Source organism: Balaenoptera physalus, assembly GCF_965194825.1.
Source record: "Balaenoptera physalus genome assembly, chromosome: 5".
Taxonomy (NCBI): Eukaryota; Metazoa; Chordata; class Mammalia; order Artiodactyla; family Balaenopteridae; genus Balaenoptera; species Balaenoptera physalus.
The window spans coordinates 34,119,855-34,138,500 of NC_138884.1; positions in this window are offsets into that span (position 1 = coordinate 34,119,855).

The following is an 18,646-nucleotide window of genomic DNA, read 5'->3' on the forward strand; positions in this document are numbered from 1 at the left end:
TACTACAAGATTCTTTTCCATTGTAGTTATTACAAGATATTGAATATAATTCTCTGTGCTATACAGTACATTCTTGTTGTTTTTCTATGTTATATGTAGTGGTGTGTATCTGTTAATCCCATACTCCTAATTTATCCCTCCCTCCCTTGCCCCTTTGGTAACCATAAGTTTGTTTTCTATGTCTGTGAGTCTGTTTCTCTTTTGTAAATAAGTTGATTTGTATTATTTTTTTAGATTCCACATATAAGCAATATCATATAATATTTGTCTTTCTCTGTCTGACTTAACTTCACTTAGTATGATAATCTCTAAGTCCATCCATGTTGCTGAAAGTGGCATTATTTCATTAATTTTTATGGCTGAGTAGTATTCCATTGTATATATATTCCACATCTTCTTTATCCATTCATCTGTTGATGGACACTTAGGTTGTGTCCATGTCTTGGCTATTGTGAATAGTACTGCTATGAACATTGGGGTGCATGTATCTTTTTGAATTAGGTTTTTGTCTTTTCTGGATATATGCCCAGGAGTGGGATTGCTAGATCATATGGTAACTCTATTTTTAGTTTTTTGAGGAACCGCCATACCGTTTTCCATAGTGACTGCACAATTTTACATTCCTACCAACAGTATAGGAGGGCTCCCTTTTCTCTGCACCTTCTCCAGCATTTATTATTTGTAGACTTTTTGATGATGGCCATTCTGACTGGTATGAGGTGATACCTCATTTTAGTTTGATTTGCATTTCTCTAATAATTAACATCTTTTCATGTGCCTCTTGGCCATCTGCATGTCTTCTTTGGAGAAATGTCTATTTAGGTCTTCTGCCCATTATTTTGATTGGGTTGTTTGTTTGATAGAGTTGTATGAGCTGTTTGTATATTTTGGAAATTAAGCCCTTGTCCATTGCATCATTTGCAAATATTTTCTCCCAGTCTATAGGTTGTCTTTTCATTTTGTTTGTGGTTTCCTTTGCTGTGCAAAAGCTTATGAGTTTGATTAGGTCCCATTTGTTTATTTTTGCTTTTATTTATTTTGCCTTGGGAGACTGATCTAAAAAAATATTTCTATAATTTATGTCTGAGAATGTTTTGCCTATGTTGTCTTCTAGGAGTTTTATGTTGTCATGTCTTATATCTAAGTCTTAAAGCCATTTCGAGTTTATTTTTGTGTATGGTGTGAGGGTGTGTTCTAACTTCATTGATTTACATGAGATTGTCCGGCTTTCCCAACACCACTTGCCTTTTCTCCATTATATATTCTCTCCTCCTCTGTCAAAGATTAATTGATCATAGGTGTGTGGGTTTATTTCCGAGCTCTGCATTCTGTTCCATTGATCTGTATGTCTGTTTTTGTGCCAATACTATGCTGTTTTGATTATTGTAGTTTTGTAGTATTGTCTGAAGTCTGGGAGGGTTATGCCTCCAACTTTGTTCTTTTCCCTCAGGATTGCTTTGGCAATTCTGGGTCTTTTGTGGTTCCATATAAATTTTAGGACTATTTGATCTAGTTCTGTGAAAAATGTCATGGGTAATTTGATGGGAATTGCATTAAATCTGTAGATTGCTTTGGTAGTATGACCATTTTAACAATATTAATTCTTCCAATCCAAGAGCATGGGCTATCTTTCCATTTCTTTGAATTATCTTCAATTTCCTTTATCAGTGTTTTATAGTTTCCAACGTATAGGTCCTTCACCTCCTAGGTTAGGTTCATTCCTGGATATTTTATTTTTTTGATGCAATTTTGAATGGTTTTTTTTTTTTTAACTTTTTCTGATATTTCACTGTTAGTGTAAAGAACTGTAACAGATTTCTGTATATTGATCTTGTATCCTGATACCTTGCTGAATTCATTTATTAGTTCTAATAGTTTTTGTGTGGAGTCTTTCAGGTTTTCTATACAGAGTATCATGTCATCTGCATACAATGACAATTTTACCTCTTCCCTTCCAACTTGGATAGAGTAGGTGGAGTCTTGACTTGTAGTGTTTGGTGATTTCCATGGTGTAAATACTCCTTCCATGGCTGATTTCAAGTTACCATCTCACTGTCACTGAACACAGAGTTGGGAAGAAATGCGTACAGCTGGATCTCTGTACAAGCTGGCTTCAACACACCATGGCTGCTAGATGTTAATAGGATTTTAGGAAGAAAGTATTCATAGTTTAAAAAAATTGGGGAACACTGAATGAAGTTAAACATATGTGGGAAATTTTACAACATTCAAAATATTATTTTGCATTTTGAAATTCTAAGACATTCTTTATAATTTATTTGACACCTATCCACATCTAGTGGGACACTAGTGCTCCAGGAAACACAATTTAAAAATGTATAAATTAAAGCTTTAATTTTTGTGTTGTTAATCTCTTAAACTTTGTAATTCTTGTAAGTTACAAAAGCAATATCAACTCAAGTTAATAAAGCACCAATAGAAATATAAAGTTAAATTCTCTCTTTTAATTCCACTTCCCTGAATTAATCAATAAGGGCTTGAGGTATGTCATTTCATACCTTTAACATATAAACATATACAAAATAGATCTACATATGTAATAGAAGTTCTCCATTACCTTTGTTTAAATTGAGATATAACTGACACATAACATTATATTAGTTTCAGGTGTACAATGTAACAATTCCATACTTGTATATATTGCAAAACGATCACCACAATAAACCTAGTTAACATCCGTCACTACACATGGTTACAATTTTTTTTCTCATAATGAGAACTTTTAAGATCTACTCTCTTAGCAAGTTTCAAATATGCATCATCTTTTCAAAAAAACACATTATTCTGCCACTTAAAAATATTTTAACCTTCTTATTGTAAACAAAACAGAATTAGCAAACCACACAGAACAAGTATGGGGCTTAGTACAGTGGTTCTCAAACTTTAACATGCATCCTTAAACCTGGAGGGACTGCCAAAGCACAGATCGCTCAGTCCCATCTTGAGAGTTTCTGATTCAGTCTTCAATTTTAATCTCTGAGGAGTCTGTGTAAAAGTAGCTGACAGAAGATAAAGGAATGCATATGTGCCAGCAAGGATGCTGTTTATTGGAAACATATTTCAAACTAGTCTGACAGAAGAAGGTGAGCTAGGGTCTGAAAATTTGCATTTCTAACAAGTTCCCAGGTTATGCTGATGCTATCTGGGATCACATTTGGAGAACCTTAAGCTTAGTGAATTGTTTATAAGATGAACACCTTATAACTACAATGAAGATGAAAAATAGAACTTTGCTGCCATAGCCCATTCTAACAAGAGTTCCTGTCTCCCTTCCGTGGTAACCACTATTCTGACTCTTAGGGTAATGACTTCCTTGTGTTGCTCTGTGTTTTTTTTTTTCCTTATGAAATACATTTTATTGAACAAATTGGGATCATCCTGTACACACTGTACATGCCACAACATGGTATATTCCCAAGTCAGTCAAATACTAATCTATATATATATTTATATTAGTGTACTTTATTTTTAGAGAAGTTTTAGGCTCACATCAAAATTGAGTGGAAAGTACAAGAGTTGCCTTATAAATCCTGCCCCTGCCTCCCTCCCCAAACCCCTAACTCAGTCACTATCGACACTCCTCACCAGAATGGTACGTTTGTTACCAAGGATGAACCTACACTGACACATCATTATCACTCAAAGTCCATAGTTTATATTAGGGTTCACTCTTTGTGTTGTACCTTCTATGGGTTTGGACAAGTTTATAATGACATGTACACACCATTATAGTATAAAGAATAGTTTCACTGCCCTAAAAGTCTCTCCTTCCCCCTTAACCACCTGGCAATGACCAATCTTTTTACTGTCTCCATAGTTTGCCTTTTCCAGAATATCATATAGCTGGAATCATGCAGTATGTAGACTCTTCAGATTGATTTCTTCCACTTAGTAATATGTTTAAAGTGTAAGATTCCTCCATGTCTTTTCATGGCTTGAGAGCTCATTTCTTTTTAGTGGTGAATAATATTCTATTGCATGGATGGACCACAGTTTACTTACCTATTTACCTACTTAAGGACATTTAGTTGCTTCCAAATTTTGGCAGTTATGAATATAGCTGCCATAAACATGTGTGTGAAAGTTTTTTTGTGGACATAAGTTTTCAGTTCATTTGGATAGCTACCAAGGAGTACAATTGCTGGAACCTATGGTAAGAATATGTTTAGTCTTGTATGAAACTGCCAAAATAACTTTAAAGTGGCTGCACCATTTTGCATTCCCACCAATAATAAATGAAAGTTCCTGTTGCTCCACATCCTCACCAGCATTTGGCATTCACTGTCAGTGTTTTGGGTTTTGGCCATTCTAACAGGTGTATAATGGAAACTCACTGTTTTAATTTGCATTTTCCTAAATGACATAGAATGTTGAACATCTTTTATGTGGTTATTTGACATCTGTATATCTTCTTTGGTCAGGTGTCTGTCCAGGTATTTTGCTCATTTTTGGTCGGGTTGTTTATCCTCTTATTGTTGAATTTTAAGAGTTCTTTGTATATTCTGGATAACAGTCCTTTATCAGATGTGTCTTTTGAAAACATTTTTTTCCGGTTTGTGGCTTATCTTTTCATTCTCATTGACAGTCTTCTACTGAGTAGAAGTTTTTTAGTTTGTCTGAAGTCCAGCTTATCAACTATTTATTTCATAGATCATGTTTTTGGTGTTGTATCTAAAAAGGCATTGCCCTACCCAAGGTCATCTAGGTTTTTTCCTTATGTTTTTTTCTGGGAGTTTTACAGTTTTGCCTTTTACATTTAGGTCTATGATCTATTTTGAGTTCATTTTTGTGAGGGGTGCAAGGTCTGTGTTTATATTCTTTTTTTTTTTTTTTTATGTGGATGTCCAGTTAGTCCAGCATTATTTGTTGAAAAGACATTATCTTTGCTCCATTTTATTGTGTTTGCTCCTTTGTCAAAGAGCAGTTGACTATATTTATGTGGGTCTATTTCTGGGCTCGCTATTCTATTTCATTGATCTGTTCTTTTCCCAATACCACACTGTCTTGATTACTGTAGCCTGAAGTCAGTTAGTGTCAGTCTTCTGCCTTTGCTTTTCCCTTTCAATAATGAGTTGTCTATTATGGGTATTTTTCCTCTCAATATAAACTTTAGAATTAGTTTGTTGATATCCATTAGACAACTTTCTGCGATTTTAATTGGAATTGCATTAAATCTAGAGGTCAAATTGAGAATAACTGATATCTTGAACAATATTGTCTTCCTATCCATGAACATGGAATATCTCCTCATTTATTTAGTTCCTCTTTAATATCTTCATCAGAATTTTGCAGTTTTCCTCAAATGGATCTGATACATGTTTTTTTGGAATTATACCTAAGTACTTCATTTTGCGGGATGCTAATTTAAGTGGCACTGTGTTTTTAATTCCAAATTCCACTTGTTCATTGCTGGTATATAGAAAAGTGATTGAATGTTGTGTATGAACTTTGTATCCTCCAAACTTACTATACTCATCTGATTGGTTCCAGGAATTTTCTGTAAATATATATATATATATATAATTTCCTTTTCTTTTCTTGTTGCATAAGCCAGGAATTGTAGTATGATATTGAAAAGCAGTAGTCAAAGGGGAAAAACTTGCCTTTTTCCTAATCTTAGTGAGAAAGCTTCAAGTTTCTCACCATTAGCTGTAATTTTTTAAAATAGATATTCTTTATCAAGTTGAGGAATTCTCCTGCATCCCTGGTTTTCTGAGAAATTTTATCATGAATGAGTGTTGGATTTAATCAAATGCTTTTCCTCCATCTATTGATATGATCATGTGATTTTTCTTCTTTACTCTGTTGATGTGGTGATTTAAATTAATTTATTTTCAAATGTTGAACCAGCCTTTCATCCCTGGGATAAGTCTCACTTTATCCCATATGTATAATTTTATTCCACTTTGTCATGGTGTATAATTCTTTTTATACATTGTTGGATTTGATTTGCTAATATTTTGTTAAGGATTTTTGCATGTATGTACAAAAAAGATATCCCATGAGACTTTTCTTTTCTTGGAATGTCTTTACCTGTTTTGGTATCAAGGTAATTTCGGCCCCATAGAGTGAGTTAGGAAGTATTCCCTCTGCTTCAATCAGCCAATTAAGTTTCTGGTGAGAGCTCTCTCCCTAACTTGTAAATGGCCAACTTCTCAGTGTGTGCTTACATGGTCTTTCCTCAATGCATGCATGCAGATTGAGAGAGAGAGAGGGAGAGAGGTAGCTATCTTCCTCTTCTAAGTGCATTAATGCTATCAGATTAGGACCCCTACCCTTATGGTCTCATTTAATCTTAATTAACTCCTCAAACCTCTGTCTCCAAATACAGTCACATTGGACATTAGGGCTGCAACATATGAATTTTACAGAGATACAATTCAGTCCAAGTTACCCTCACTGCTTCCTTCTCCAATGCCCTTACTTTCTTTATATAGATCCAAGTCTCTGAATTACATCATTTTTCTTCTCTCTGAAGAGCTTCTTTTAACTTCTTTTTTTTTTTTTTTTTGCAAGGCAGATCTACTGGCAACAAATTTTCTAAATACTTGTTTGAGAAGGTCTTTATTTCTCTTTCACTTTAAAAAATGATTTCACAGGAAAGATCATTTCACAGAAGGAAAATTTCTAGGTTGGTGTTTTTTCCTCTCAAAACTTTAAATATTTCATTTCACTCTCATTTTGCTTGCATGGTTTCTGAGGAGGGTCAGATGTAATTCTTATCTTTTCTCCTTTATAAGTCAGTTGTGCTTTCTTCTGACTTTTTTCAAGATTTTTCTTTATCATTGATTTTCTGTAGGTTGAATATGATATGCCTAGATGAAGTTTTCTTTGCATTTATCCTGCCTGTTCTCTGAGTTTCTTGAATCTGTGGGTTGGTGTCTGACATCATCAATTGGAGGAAATTCTCTGTCATTATTTTTTCAAGTTTTGCTTCTGTTCCTTTCTCCCTTTCTTCTCTAGTCATCCAAATATACATGTGTTACACATGTTGCAGCTGTCCCACATTTCTTGCATATCCTGTTCTGTTTTGTTTTTCAGTCTTTTTTCTCTTTGCTTTTCAGTTTTAAAAGTTTATATTATCATATCCTCAAGCTTGGAGATTTTTTCCTTAGCCTTGCTCAGTCTACTAATGAGCTCATTAAAGACATTCTCCATTTATGTTACTGTGTTTTTAAATTCTAGTATTTCTTTTTGGAGTCTTTTGTAGAATTTCCACCTCTCTGCTTACATTATCTATTTGTTATTGCATGTTGTGTACACTCCTAATTAAAACCCTTAGCATATTCATCATAGTTTAAAAAAATTACTGGTCTGAAGATTCCAACATTCCTGCCATAGCTGACTCTGGCTCTGGCGCTTGTCCAATCTCGTAAACTGTGCTTTTCACTTTTTAGTATGCTTTGTAGTTTTTTCTTGAAATTTGGTCAGGATGTACAGAGTAAAAAGAACTATGATAAATAGCCTGTACTGATGTAGTTCTAAGGTGTGGGGGGGGAGAAACCTTCTGTAGTCTTATGATTAGGTCTCAATCTTTTGGTGAGTCTATGCCCTTGGAATGTAAATTTCACTGGGGCTTCTCAATCGTTTTTCCTCCTTTAGGGGGGACAAGATGGCTAGATGGGGCTGGAGTTGGGTATTTAGGTTCTGATAAAATTCCAGCAGGTTATGTTTGGGTAAAATAGTTTCTCCTGAGGGCAGGTCTTGTTAAGAAGAAAAGAATGCTCTGGCATATTTCAAGATTACTTTTACCCTCCTCATGCTGGAAGCACAGGGGGGATTTTTCTCTGATATTTACTGAGGACCTTGTAGAGCTCCTGAAAATGACATTCGTCAAAGTGTGGGAGACACCTATGACTGGGTTCTCCTGCAGTTTTTAACTCTCAGAGTTGCCCACACTGAGTCCCCAGCAATATGTCATTTACACTTCAGGTTTTCCTACCCCAGCACTGGTTTCTCTGGACTTTTCTGCTCATGGGTTTCTGCTCCAGTAAGTTGTGATTCTCTGTATCTGCCCATCTGTCTATTCAGTTTTGGGGACAGCAGTTTGCCCTATGACCTCACTTATCCAGCGGATCTGAGAAGAGTTGTTGATTTTTCAGTTTGCTCAGCGTTTTACTTGTTTTTAGGATGGAGTGGTTACTTCTAAGCTCCTTATGTGCTGAACTGGAAACTGGGATTCTGCTTTGTGTTTTTAATCACCCAAGTATGAATCCACAGACACTAATTGATCAAGCTTGCTTTTTTTTTCCAATATGATTTGTCTTTTAAACCTGTAGAATGTGTTTTGTTGAAGAACCCTGGCCATTTCACCTGCAGAGTTTTCATAATCTGGATCTTGTTGATTTCATAATGCTGGTACAGTTCAACACAGTCATTTGCCATCTAATTGAAAAATTACACAGTCATTTTCCTTCAAATTGGCAGCTGGCTCCAGAGGCTTGATCAGACCCATATCCAATAACTTTGGCAAGAATATTAGTGGTTTTGAGTTTCTTCAGCAGGAGGCACATAAAGTCTGGCTTTTGTTTTATTTTTAAATCAGTTTTATTGTGGTATAAGTTATATACAATAAAATTGGTGAATTACATTTAAAATGTAATATTTGATGGGTTTTGATAAATATGTACAGTCAAGAAACTGTCAAAATACTGGTATTGAACATTTCCATCACTCCAAAATTTCCCTATACCTCTTTGTAGTCAAACTCCTCTGCCCATCCACTATCTCCTGAAAACCATTAATCTTTCCATCACTATAGCTTTACCTTGTCTATAATTTCAATAAATGGACTCATACACTATGTAGTCTTTTGTGTCTGTATTCTTTCACATTACATGAAGCTTTGAGATTCATCTCTGCTTCTGTGTGGATCAGCAATTTAATCTTTTATTATTACAAAACAGTTTTCCATTGTATGGGTTTATCACAATTTGTTAATCCATTTACCAGTTGATGGATATTTGAGTTATTTCCAGTTTGGGGCTATTATGAATGAAACTGTGCTGAATATATCTGGCCCTCAAATAAGTTCATGCAAACAGCAACCCAGCTCCTCTCCTCTGAGCATGAAGTCCCCACCTGAATCTGCCAGTTTTGATTCACTTAGCAGTGCTTTCAAGCAGCTGCTCTTTGTATTATATCCAGAGTTTGTGGTTGTTTTCTGGTCTGTTATGAATTTAGTTTGCTATTTCCTAAAGTATTTATTCTCAAAATGGTGATATTCTTATTTTATTATTTAATTTTATTTATAATTGTATTTGTTTAACTATATATTATTTCATAAAAAGACAACTCCCACATTTACTATTTAATTACCCATGGGTATAGTTTATATTGGAAAAGCAGGATAAATGCTTAATTCTGTCTTTTTATTTATCCAGTTTTCAAGATAATGAAGTAGCTTCCAGTCATCCTCAGAAGATGACTAATAAGTTTTTAAAAATATATAATTATGATCAATAACTAATAATCTTGCAAAACAGAAAGCACAAGTCTGGTGAATTCTACCAAACACTTAAGAAAGAAACCTTACCAATTCTCTAAAATCTCTTTTGGATGATTGAAGCAGAGAATATTCTTCCTAACATTGTAAGAGGACAGCATTTCCCTAATACCCAAACCAGGCAAAGACATTACAAGAAAACTACAGACAAAAGTCTCTCATGAACACACACACAAAAATCAACAAAATATTAGCAAATCAAATCAAACAATATATAAAGAGAATTATACACCACAACCAAGTGAGATTTATCTCAGGGTTCCAAGGCTGGTTCAAAATTTGAAAATCAATTTGTGTAATACATCACATAAACAGGGTAAAGAAGAAAAAAACTCACATGATTATAGCAACATATATAGAAAATGCATTTGACAAAATCCAACACTTATTCATGATAAAAACTCAGCAAACTAGGAATAGAGGAGAATTTCCTTAACTTGATAAAGAATATCTACAAAATCCCTACAGCTAATGGTGAGAAACTTGAAGCTTTCTCACTAAGATCAGGAACAAGGCAAGGATGTCCTCTCTTACTATTCCTTTTCAACATTGTACTGTGACTACTAGCTAATGCAATAAGACAAGAAAAGAAAAATGTCATTATGAAATTATGTATTTAAACATGGTACATGGTTTTACCTTGTTACCAATTTTTATTGTAAATATTGTGTTTTGGCTCTCTATTTACTTTGACTGTTTTTATGTGAGAATTTAGAAAGACCTAAAAGCTGTACCTTGGCCATCATCTTGCCAAAATTCACATTTTTTTTCCTTCTCAAAAGATAATGGCTATTTTCCAGGTCAATGAATATAGATCTAGTACATTCTTTTTATAAGCTGAATAATGTTAAGTTTAAAAAAAAATTTATTCAGCAATTTTCTTTTATAATAAGCTCTGTCATATATATTGAAAATATTGTCTCCCAATCTATTTTTTAATTTCAACAAAAAGTTTTAATTTTTATGTACTCAAATCTGTTGATAATTCTTTTATGGTTTCTGGGCTTCACAATGTTCTTAAATTATCTGATGTTCTCAAAGTTACACAAATATCTCTTAAATATTCTACTACAATACTTATTTTTTTGACACTTAGTTTTAAAATTGTATGATTTATTTTTTTGTGTGGTATCAAATATGGTATACTTTTATTTTTCTGGATGGGTAGTAATTGAATAAAGTACACTTAATCCAATATATTATAAAATCATATTTATTATATTTAAAATTCATATGTACTTGGATAAGTTTCTAGACTCAATATTCTCCTATTTGTCTATTCCTGTGCCAACATATTCTATTAAGATTATAGTAACTTTATAGTAATGCATTTTATCTAGTAGGACAAGCATCCCTTAAGTTTAATTTTCAATTTAAAGTTATTGTCAATTTTTCATAATTGCCTTTGTGAATGAAATAGAAAATATAATTTTTACTTTACTAAAAATCCTTTATTGTAATTTAATAGGAACTGCATTACATATATATATTAATTTGGGGAACACTGACATTTGAATGAAATTATCTTTTTCTCTAAGATAGCTAGTCTTCCAAAGTTATTCAGGTCTCAATTTTGTGATTGTTATATATATATAAAGAGACATAGATTTTACAATTTTTTGTTGATGTCTATGGAATTTTAAAAATAGTTTTTTATGAGCTTGGTCACACAAAAAATTTACTTTCCAAAAAGTACAAGTTTTTCAGGGCATGTTCTTTGAATATGATCAAATAAGGATAGAAAGCAACAATAAAAAGTTGTCCAGGAGAGTTTTCATATACTGCTGGTGAAGGTATAAGGTGGTGTATCAATTTTGAAAACTGTTTGACTAATTAAAGCTGAACACTGAATGTATACATACCCAGAAATTTCACAGCTAAGTAGAGGCCCTGTGTACAGATGTATACCAAAACACAAGAGTGTACATAGTAGTACTGTTTATACTAGCCCCAAACTGGAAACAGCCCAAATACTCTTCAGTTGTAGATTACATAAATAAATTCTGGTATCTTCAATCAATGGAGTACTATATAGCAATGAGAAAGAACAAGCCACTGGTACATGGGAAAAGATAGATGAGTCTCATAAAGACAATATTAAATAAAAGAAACCAGAGAAGAAAAAGTATATACTATATAATGTCATTTATATAAAGTTAAAAAATGGGCAACACTCATTTATGGAAGTTGGGATAGTGGTGCCCTTGGGGACATAGCAACTGAGGGGGAATATGAGGATCACTGCAGAAATGATGATGTTCTCTGTTGATTCCTTTGTGAAAAGTTATTAAGTTGTACATTTATGATTTATGCACCCTTTTGTTATGTTATACTCTAGTAACAAATACACTTAAGGATGTGTCCAAGATATATTGTTAACTGTACTTTATTTCCTGAACAAACAAGCAAAAAGCCACTCCCCAATCCACACAACCAAACACATATATCTATGTCAGTACACAAATAAACATTTTTCTTCAGATGGAACAGACGGTTTTTGTTGTTGTTCATCCATTTTTTTTTTTATGGCAGTTTTAATCAAAAGAAGTTTTGATAAATGGCTCCGGTAGAATTACAATGTTGAGAAAAGATGAATCTTAATGCAGAGGAAGGAAGTGTCTGGTCCTGCCTGCTTCATTTAAAGCTATCCGGCTGCCCCAATGCCATGGCAGCAGCATCTCCAAGAGCAGAATATCCACTGACCTTGCACGGTTTAAGGTTTTAAACCTGAGGTGCTTACTCTAAATCCATCTCACTGTGCTTCCCAATTTCCTGCAAATCCCAGTGCTTCTGACCCCGTGGTTCTTCTCACAGTCAGGGCTCTACACACCTCTTGTACCTCTTACTTTTTTTATGACCCAAATTATACCCTCCTAATCATGCTGCCCATGGTCCCCTGAATAAAGAGACGCCTGACTCTCAGCATCTGCATCTTGGTGTAGCCTCTCTCACCATTTTTCCAGTGCCTCTAGTTTGTTCTTGGTCCTGAAAAAGGGTTCTGGACTGAGGGCATAGATTTTTTTAAAAGACCTCATTTTAAAATTCAGACTTACAGAAAAGTTACCAAAACAGTAGAAAGAATTCCTGTATTTTCTTCTTCCAGATTCCCCATTTAACATTTGACCACATTTGCTTTTTCATTCTCTCTTTCTGTATTCTTATTATTTGTGGTAGGTTGTTCCATAAAGTCAGCACAAACACCGAATTAGCAAGTACTGACCTCCCAGTGGAAAAACAGGCTCCCCTGAGCCTCTGCTCACAACATTCCATCAACTGATCAATACCAAACCTTGTTTAATGCACGTGTCTATCTACGGATACTTTAAAAAACATATATCATTGATTCATTAACATTGAATTCACAGCCAATAACACTGTAACTCATGCCTGAATGGAGCTTATCTAACATATGGCTTCTCTCCATAAAGTATATCACAGCTGTCTTGCACTTAGGAACAGCAAACAGCACTTCAGCTCTATCATGGGGGCCTTTTAAGCAGCAAAATCACCAAAAAAATGCACAAGAATGCAAACACTGTGGCACTAAATTGACTGTGAAAAGGACACTTATTTGCAGCCTGAGAGCTGAAACAAGAAGGCAAAGCATCACTTGGTCACTCTCCCCTGGGAAGTGTGTGTTGGGTGACACAAATTTTTCACTGCTCTGCACATGTCTGTGAATGACTGCAAAAGCGTGACAAGTATTGATTTTGTGGTTACAGATAATTTTAATGAGTAAAAAATTTGCAAGTGTGAAGCCCATGAATAATGAGGATCAACTATATGTATGTATACATGGATATATGTAGAGATACACGCACACACACATATTTCTGAACTGTTTGAAAGTTACACATACGATACTCCTTTAGTCCTAGATATTTTAGTGTGTATTTACTAAAAACAAGGACGTTATCTTATACAACCACATTACAGTGATCGCAACCAAGAAATTAACCTTGATAAAGTATTGCTATTGCAGCTACAAATTTTATTTGTATTTCACCAATTATTTCACTAATGTCCATTATATTTCAGGATGCAATCCAGAATTACATGTTGCATTTAGCTGTCATATCTCTTTAGTGTCCTTTAATCTGTAAGAGTTCCTTAGTCTTCATTTGCCTTTCATCAATGCTGCATTTTTGGTGGTATCAGGGTAAGGAAGTAACCAGGAGAAAATTGTGAAAGATGTAAATGAAGGGGGATGAGAGAATATTCTTTATTAAACACTGCTGGATTCTCATGAAGATAACTCAGAGGAAATGTATCAATGGGAAGCAAGAACTAATGTTTTGCTGCCTACTATACTAGTACAATTTCATTCTTTCTGAACTAATTCCATCTTTATGCAAATGAGGGCAGGAACTGAGGGTCAGAGAAGAGTTAAGCATTTATGGAAGGTCACATAACTAGCAGTGGTGGGATTAGAATTCAAACCAGTTTAATAAAGCACTAAAAAGCAATGCTCTTTAAAATATACATCCTAGCATTACTAAGATGGCATCCAATGAAACATCAAATAATCTCAAGTATTACATAATTGCTATACTGCCTTTATTTTTCTCATCCTCTATCTTCAAAAAAACCAAAAAAAAAAAGCCCAAAAAACAAAACCTGCAGAAACAATATAAGAAAAACAGAGTGGGCTTTAACAAAACAATTGTAAATCCAAATAGAATCACTAAAAACTTTCCATCAGGAGGTGGCTCAGAGGCAATCTCATTATCATTTTTCCCAGCAGCATCTCCCATGAGGATACATTTAATTTTATTGTTAAACTTGACTTTTAAGATTTGTAAAAAGCAGTATTTACAAAGTTTTTAGCTGAGTGTCCCTTAAGGTAGGAGATACATAGATTTGATTAGTCTGTGTTCTCAGGCGTGTTGGAAAGGGATATATCTTGGGAGTTAAGTTTGAACTTAGGGACTGTAATTCCAACCCAGGAAAAGTCTGTCCGCTTAACTAGAATACTTGTTCTTGTCCCAGTGGTCAGGTGAATACCCTGCATGGTCAAATTGCTTTGTAAAAGCTGAAACCAACAGCATGTGAGAGCACCAGGCGGTACGTGGGATGTTGGTGACATCTGAACATCTACATGAGAGACAAGCATGAATCGTTTCCCTGATTTTTCTGCCTTTGTTTGGAATCATATAATCAGATACAGAACTGGAGGGAATATAAGAAATCATCTTGTCTAACCTCTAATTTGGGGAATTTTTTCCTATTAAAATGATTTTTTTAAAAAGCTAACATTCAGTGAATGCTGATGTGTTCGATATTACGCTAGGTGTGTTTCATTGCTTAGGTTTCACAATTCTCTGAGGTGGGTGTTATTCTTCACAGTTTATAGATGGTGAAACTGAGGCTCAGTAACTTGTCCTAGGTAACACACCTAATAAGCAATAGATTGAAGTCTGAAGTCAGGGCTAACCAAAAAGTTTGTGCTCCTTTCATCCCATCACTGATTTCCTGGGTATAATATTTCCATCTTCTTTGAGGGACTTGCTGCTATGCTAATAGTTATTGATCACTGTTACTGGTCTAAGAAAAATTGTTAATTAGATGAAATCTGCTCTTGGTATCTCCTGAGTCATCATCTTAAATAACCCTTTTACAAGGCTGGCTCATATGCCTTCTTCGCCCAGTGTCTTTGAAGATTCTTTTTTCCCTTTTCTACCACTCTGATTTTCTCAGATCCAAAGGTGTCACCTAGATAGTCAGATAAATTAATACTTGTGAATGTGAAAATGGGAAATTACTCGATGAGTATCTTACAGAAAATACACACTTTTCTTTCTAAGACAGACTTAATATGGTGTCAAATTCATTGAGGTGAGATTTTCAGGCCAATCTATAGAAAGTTGTATGGGATCAAGTCTGTTAGTGAAGTAGAGAGAAGCACTTCTGTGAAAATGGATTATTAATGCTCAGCTCTTCTATATTATCTGTTTCATAACTCCTGATAGGTTAACAACATAGGTACAGGAAATAAAAATGGTACATCAGGGGATGTAAAGGAAGCTTGAGTTCTGAGTTCATACAAACAGGTTATTATTATGACATTACACACAGAGAAGTTTAAGAATGCTTTCTTAAAAGGTTTTCATTATCTTTCTGCACTGAGATTTATAAATAATATAAAATGTAGTAGCAGAAATAATAGAATTTGAATAAAGTAGTCATGATAGCATCAAATGTATGTTGAAATCAATTAGAGATCTCTAAATCCACAGCATTTCACTTATTTCATTGTGCAGAAGAGCTTCAGATGGCTGGAGAGTTTTAGAATGCCCTCAGTCTACAAAATGGAAACATGGAGAAGTTTTTGTTCCAATCATAATGTCTGCAGATTATTTTACGTCAAAGGAAAATTCACATCTGAAATCCATGTGTTTAACATCTGCAGAAGGAGGAAAAAAAGGAAGGTCTGACCAATTTATTACAAAGTTCTAGATATGATTAATCTATCCATGTATAGAAATATGGAAACTTAGGAAATGAAATGGGAAATCATTGTTATCAAATATATTTTATGGTCAGTAATTTCAAAGAAAAAACCATATACATAGAAATATACATGTGCATAAATGTTTCTATTTTCTAATCCAGATTAGGTGATAAAATAATGCTAGAAAGCAGGGGAGTTAACTAGTTCTAAGGCAGGACAGTGAAGATAAACTGCCGTCCTTGCAAAGGAAAGGTAAACAGCTTCTGATCCTCCATATTTAGGGATATCTTGTTAAATATCACCTTACTAAATTCCAGAAGCTGTGATGATCTGCGTCAGTAAAGAAACTGTGATTGGGGCTACCATCTTGTTAAGGTTGCAGTGGTTCACCCTCATCTGCCAGGATCCATCTGGTGTTTGCGAGGGTCTAGATGAGGTGATAGAGAGATGACGCACTGCCAATGCATCCTTCAGTTCTTTGATGGTGATGGATATCTCTGAAATTCTTCATGAGAGGTGGCCTTTTGTCTGATTTACTGACTTTGATTATTTCTGTTTATTTACCTTAGTCGGGGGATGCAAATTTCAGGGACTGCCGCCATAATATCTTTCACTCCACCAATGTGAGCAGCTATGTATGTATTATATATTTAGAACCTGTGGAAATTACCAAAGGGTAGGCTCAAGGACCTATTGGACCCACTATCAGATGATCCTGGCCTATAACTGCTTTGATTACCTGGCTTCCATAAGCTCTCATTCAAATTGGAGGAGTGAAATGCTATTCTGATTCTTCTGGGAAAGTCTGGGTATTATTTATTCCCCAGTGGTCTTCATCCTGGGAAATGACTTCAGGTTTCTTTGGAGCAAGAAAGAAGGAATATTTACTATATATACCTGAGTGGCATTGGTACATCATTCTTCAAAGGGATCTAGCATCTCCTTCAAACAATATTATAGATGTAAAGTGGGAAACTAGGTGGAAGGTGGTGATTTTCCACTATAGTACTGACATCAGACTTCTGCTCACCAGATTTCAATTTCTGTATATACACAAACCAAACAAAACCTTAGTCAGCTGTTCTTATATCTCAACTCTGCAGACATCATGATCTATTCACCATCACCAGAGATCTCTGTGTACTCAGCACACTAGATATCTCTTTGGTCTTGATGCCATGATGTTAATTCCATACACCTTGACTCTGATGGTTAGGAGTTTCCCACAGGCTTCTGCCATTCTGGAGCTCAGTGCTATGGTAGAGAGCAGTCACCACCAAGCTTCTCAAAAATTCCAGTGTTCCCTTAACTACAAAACATTCATCTCTGAGGTCAACTCAAGGATGGACAAACAGACAAGAGCACAGAAATAGATACATGTTGGGGAATTTGGTATAAATCAGTAGGCAATCCGTGAGGAAAGGATTTAATAAAAGGAGCTGTAAACATTGGTTCCACTTAAGGAGAAAATAATTATATACCTGGATTATATCCTTATCTCACACCATACAAAAATAAATTCCAGATAGAGATATCTTCAATATGAAGAGCACCAAAAACAAGAAAACCAAACAATAACTTCATGATCTTAGGGTAGGAAAAGACTTCTTAAATAAGAACACAATAAAACAAAAACAAAAGGTACTAACTATAATGGAAATATTGATAAATATGACAACTTAACATTAAAAACTCTAATCCAAAAGATAACCCACAAATTTGGAGAAGATATTTGCAATATTTTAGCACAGGATTATATCCAGAATATTCCAAGGTCATCTGCCAATAGGTAAGAAAAAAAATCTAGTGATATAAATAATATGAATAATAAATTCATAGAAGAGATAATCCACATGGCAAATTATAATGAAAATTAAAGCTGTAATGAATTACTATTTTGTACCATCAGACTTCCACAACTAAATATCTCAAGAGTTGGAGAGAGTGTAGGGTAGTAACAGTTATATACGGCTAGGGGTAAAGTATTTAGTGAAGCTGAATGTGTTCATATCCTACAAAGCAGCAGTTTCATTTCCAGGATGATTATAATTGGAACCACACAGAAAACGTCTTCCTCCCTAGCTTGTCATGTTATTCAAAAGTCCTGCAAACAGGTACTTGCCTTCAGATTAAGTTACTGTTTATGAAAGGTCACAGTTGAAAGGCAAATATCTTTCATTGGAGGAATAAACTAACCAGCAACATGGATTAGTTTATCACCCTAACTTTTCTCTTTGACAAGAGTACTAAGGGAGGAGCCGTGGGAAGGACAAAAACAATGCCTTAAAAGTGAAAAATACTATTGAGAGGGGATTCAAGGAAATGGAAATAGGCACATTGTCACCTTTTCCTCCTTGTCCAATTTTGATTCAGCTTCATCTTTTCAGTTAAACCTCTACTGGGTTTAATGAAGCTTTTGGTCTTGTGGGAACATTAGCAGAGAACACTCGTGAGGGGTTTCTTTCCCAGTGAGGTCAGTGAGCCCTTGGAGATCTACATGGGGGCAATAGAATAAGGATTGTAACATGAGAGACACTGGGATATTGCTGGATTGATAAGCATTGTGGATCAAGGTTATAGGAGGAAGGTAATCTTGGCTATATTTCATGAATGTGACTGGTTTCCCTGGCCTCCAATGGAGAATTGGCTGAGTCCCCAGCCCTGAACTT